This window comes from Octodon degus, unplaced genomic scaffold, assembly GCF_000260255.1.
Source record: "Octodon degus isolate 3935 unplaced genomic scaffold, OctDeg1.0 scaffold00114, whole genome shotgun sequence".
In the NCBI taxonomy this organism is placed as follows: domain Eukaryota; kingdom Metazoa; phylum Chordata; class Mammalia; order Rodentia; family Octodontidae; genus Octodon; species Octodon degus.
In genome coordinates, this window is record NW_004524690.1 from 6836605 (window position 1) to 6841474 (window position 4870).

At 40.6% G+C, this 4870-nt stretch overlaps 1 protein-coding gene across 15 annotated transcripts in view; it reads right to left on the reverse strand.

Annotated features, from left to right (window-relative positions):
* The window catches only part of Sorbs2 (sorbin and SH3 domain containing 2), a 169882-nt gene extending 167208 nt beyond the window's left edge, over positions 1 to 2674 (reverse strand). For 6 of the 15 annotated variants that reach the window (XM_023699620.1, XM_023699621.1, XM_023699617.1 and 3 more), the window contains exon 1: positions 2619 to 2674. The gene's annotated coding sequence lies outside the window, so the exon portion shown is untranslated. The remainder of the gene's footprint in view (positions 1 to 2618) is intronic. The other 9 variants (XM_023699628.1, XM_023699626.1, XM_023699624.1 and 6 more) reach the window with 4 other exon arrangements.
* Between the last annotated feature and the right edge of the window lie 2196 nt (positions 2675 to 4870).

Here is a 4870-nt window from a genome sequence, read left to right on the forward strand (position 1 = left end):
TAATCAGTATGTAGGTAAAGGCCTAATATCCCACTTATTATTTTATATTATTATTATTATTATAATATGTCATATAGAATAAATTCCATGATCTGTGACATGATATTTGATCTCTTTTGAAAATTATGTACACAAAACTTTACTTATAATTGTGGAAGTTAAATTTTTCTTTCTTTTTTTAATATTTAGCATAGGATGTATAGTGTGTACAGGGTTTCACTGCATAGATTGGATTCATAGTGATCCTCCTGTTGACAGCCTCCTAAGTGCTGGGATTACGGGTGTGCACCACCATACCCAGTCTCAATCACTGCCTCAGCGCACCCTGAGGGTGGAGCTGGCAGGGCAGTCCTGGGGATTGAACTCCCAGCCCCTGCATCTGCTTAAGCAGGTGCTTTAATCCCCTGAGCTATTTGGCCAGCCCTAGAACTTTTCTTTTTGGCAGTAATATATCAGCAGAAAATGAAAAACTCCGTGGAGCCTGGTGATCTTCGAAATAGTTTGGGTGAGAATGAACAAGCTCAGGGCATTCTATAACTCTTCAAAGGCACCACAATGAAGGGGAACCTTGGGTTCAGAAAAATCTTGTCCCTTTGAAAGATAATCTCAAAATGTGTGTGTGTAGAAAGGCATCCACCTAAGACAGAAGAAATGTCAAAGAAAGAGTGATACATTGCAAGGAAATCCATAGTACTCAGGAAGGGGTAAGTTGTGTACTTGTGTAGATGGTCATAGAGATATCCTTCAAGTGCTTGCACCATGTTAGGGGGATCAGAATGCCTGCTGAGAGTGAGACATATGTAGTCCTCTGGGTGCTGGACTCATTCAGAAACAGCCAGCTCTAGACTGGACAGTTCTAACAGGGAGAAATTTGGTCACACCCTTCCTTGGTCCTTGGAGAGTAGGTCAGTTCTATAGATGTGGAAAAGGGTAAGTACTGAGTCTAGGAAGTGAAGGATGTGCTTTGAGCTTGCAATATATGCTGTAGAACTTCTTCCTATTTGAAAATGATTTGATGTTGCATAGTGACTTGTGGCATGAGTTGTGTCCACTGTAATGATCTGTTCAAAGTCCTAAACCATAGTACTTATAAAAATGGCCATACTTGAAACATGATCTCTGTAGATGCAGTCAAGTTAATTGAAATTGTGCTGTGGTAAGGTGGGCTCTAAATCCAGGGAGAACAGTATCCTTACATAGGGAGAGTGAGATAGAGACACAAAGGAAGGAAGATATTATGTGGTGAAAGAGACTGACTGTCGTCAGTCAAGGAAGGTCTAGCAGTGCTGAGCACTATCACCTTGAAAAGGGCATAGCTTCTTCCCTAATGACCTCAGGGGTATGTTTGTCCTGTCAACAACTTGATTTCACACTTCCAAACTTCAGAATTGTGACACAGTATGTTTCTTTACTTTTAAGCCACCAGTTTGTTGAAATTCTTTACAGCAGAGCTAGAAAATCAAAGTGGTTAAAATATCATCTCTAGAGTTCTCTTTTTGACAATCTGAAGATTGAACCAAATTGACTTGAGAAGGTTAGAGGACTAATTCAATTAGCTTTTAAAGGAAGGAAGATTTGAGTACATTTCTGCTTATTCAGTTCAGATGAGCAAAAGTGGAGCGAAATCCAGACAATATGTGCTCTGTGTGATTTCAGAACAGAGAGAGCCAAGAGCTGGAGTCGGGAAGCAACAAGAAGTGATGTCCTGAGGTAGCAGGGCTGTCACTGTCCTTTCCAGGTCAAGCAGCTTCCCCGGGCAGGTAGAGAGCCAAGCAAAACTCAGCAGAGGCAGTGTGGCGGAGCTTCAAAGCGTTTATGGGAAGCATGTGGATTCTCTGTGCCTTCTGACATGCCAGTGAGCAAGAGCTACCCTCATAACAAGTACAGATTATGTGAGGGTGGCTGTTCCTGAGAAACAGCAGGAATGAAAGAGTTGTAGAACAAGGGCAGCGGTTAATTACTGTGGTCACACCGTGTTTCTAAGACCTATATGATATTCCATTGTGTGCGCTGGAGTAGTGGCCCAGTCTCGGAGCACTTGTCTAGCCTACACAAGACCAGTGGTGGCCAACCTATGGCATGTGTATTGTCTTTCTTTTAAGACAAAAGATTTCAATAGGTGAGTTGTTGTTTTTTAAACTAAAATCTCAGTATTCAGGTTGCATCGCAGTGGTGGTACTGTGCAATACATAAGTGGGTTTTGGGTTGCAATTCGGACATTCATCTCCACAACGGTTACCATCATTGTATGGGACCGTAGGTTCAAACTCTGATGCAGGAAAATAAAATTATAGTCAAATAAGCCAAATAATTTTAAATTTAAAGTTTGAGGAGAAAGAAAGTTACCTTGATACCTGTGGTTTTGCCTTCACTCTGATGTTCCCATTGGCTTCTTTTAAATGAATCAGCTTAAGATTTTATGCAGAATCTCAAGTCAAAAATTCTACTGACATGCAAAATCAAGGTCAGAGAGAGGCTGCGGTATATGCATATTCTTTGTCTGTCATAGCTCCTTAACTTCATCAAGAGGTCTTTTGTTCAAGTGCATGTGGTAAATTTCTCCCTGGCCTGTGAGCCCCCAGCCCAGGCAGTTGTGATTTCCCATAAGGTCAGCATACCTTCGGAAGAAATGCACCCAGATCAGAATGGTATATGAGTCTGTCCTATTCTGGCTCTAGAAAAGAAATGTTACAATAAATAGGTGGGTGGGACCTGCCCAACAACCCCCATCACTGAAGTAGCAGCAAGATCAAACAGAATAATAGCTTCAACATGATACATTTTTTTCTTTACAAAGTTTGATACCTACTACTCAAAAAACAAAACTAAAAGCTGACGAGAAAATGGTGCAAATACTTGTTATTTTTAGTTTGTCACTTACTATACCTAGTAGCCAATTAGTAATTATCTGGAAGTGGATAAATTAGGAATGTTTTACCCCAGGTCATATTAGCTAGACATGAAGCAAAAAGTGCCACTTTGGCAGCCTCTATAATATTTTGCTGATTCATTTCCTTGTTTCCTCTTTCCTTGAACTTTATTTAATACAAAATTCCTCCAATAAAGCTGCATGTGCAACTGCTGACCAGCATTCTAATAGGATGGAAACACACAATGTAGCAAAGGCTACAATGTTAATATACTTGACACCTGCTATTCCCAATTCTTCTTTGCTTTTCCATACCTTTCTGAATAAATCTGTGTGGAGTGAGATAAGAGATGGAAGAGATAAAAGCCAAGAGGGAGGTAACTCACCTCTTGCATATATCTTCCTGAATTATTTTCATCCTTGACCAAACTGGGCAGCCACTATGTCATCCTCCACCTAAGCCAAGTCATTGTGCATGGAGCCCACTTAATCTCCCTCTTATCAAAGCAACAATCTTCCTTTGATCATTACAGCAGCTCTTGAAGATCCTTGGATCAGATTCATTTTACTCATTGAAAATCACCTTTCAGGGATTGGTCTTAATAATTTACAGAGGGGGTAGTGCCTTAGCTGGCCATATAGAGCTGTACAGTGTGCTAACAGAAGTGGAACACACACTCCTCTCTCAGGTGAATATGAGATGTTTTAAACAAGTCACTGGATTTTCTAAATATAAGATTTTCCCCTCTAGTAGGAATTTGAGACCTGGTAGGAAAGGAAGATTATGGGATGTGGGGCAGCTGCTTGAGGACTAGAAGGAACTTGTTATCTCTCTTTGTCAGCCAATTTCAAGAAATGGCTCTGACTTTATGTTAAAAAGCAGTGCATCTTTCTGCAGATAAAGCAGTCCTCTTACAGCAATAAATATTCCATTTTGACATCCTAGAGTGTGCACTTTGGATGAAATCATAGTAAACTATTTTTTTTCCCTTTTGGGAAAAACACTATTTACAGATTGCTGCAAGTTTTGGAAAGAAAGCATTTTTTTTCTCTTCCCTGAATGGAACTACTCTGCCAAGGAGAAAGGGGGAAACTGCATACACACCATTATGGCTTGCATTGAGAGCCTCCCTTGTCTGAAACTAGTTCCTAGGTGGGGCTTTGAGGAGTGCCTCAATCGTGGCTGTGTGATGCTGGACCAGTCCATTGATTGGTTTAGCAGAGTTTTTCATGTGGATGATGGACTTACTACAGAGGGAAGACCTACTCTAGGTGCTGGTGACTCCAACCAATAGGCTTGAAGCCTGGAGGGAATAAAAAGAGAAAGAAGGAAAGCAAGTTGCTTTCTGCTGGCCATGCATGGCCTGTTTCTCCTCTGCCATGCTCCTTGCCTTCAAGCCAGCTGACAGTGTGTTGAAACCTCTACAAAACATGGGCCAAAATAAACCTTTCCTCACTTAACTTTTTTATGTAGGGTACTGGGTCTCAGCAATGAGAAAGTTATTAGAGGCTACCTTGTTGCAACCCCTCCCAATCTTTAAGCTATCTTCTTATAAATAAGATCAGTTCATAATCTCAGCAACAAAGCATCTACTTTTGTATTAAGTTTTTGGTAAGCTGTTATTTCTGGACTGTGTCATTAAAAATGTTTATTTCTCCCATCTCTGTCTCTTTCACTCTGTTCCCATATTTCTGTGTGTGAGAGTTTTTCCAGTTAGCCTATAAAAGATCAAAAGAAGTAGTTTACTGTCAGTAGCTAAAATTTTGCACATGTTCCTTGAAGTCCAACTCATTTACCAGCTGCAATTAACAAATATCCCAGAGAATGTGTACAGTTTAACATTCCATTATAATCTGAATGTTGCTGAGTCCCTAGGAACTCAATTACAGCATTCACTGCAGACAACACTTACTGAGATTGCTAAGTGGTGAACGCCTTGCTGTGCTCTTATATTAAACCAGGTTACCCTCCCAATAAGAGACAAGGTGGGGCCTGCAACT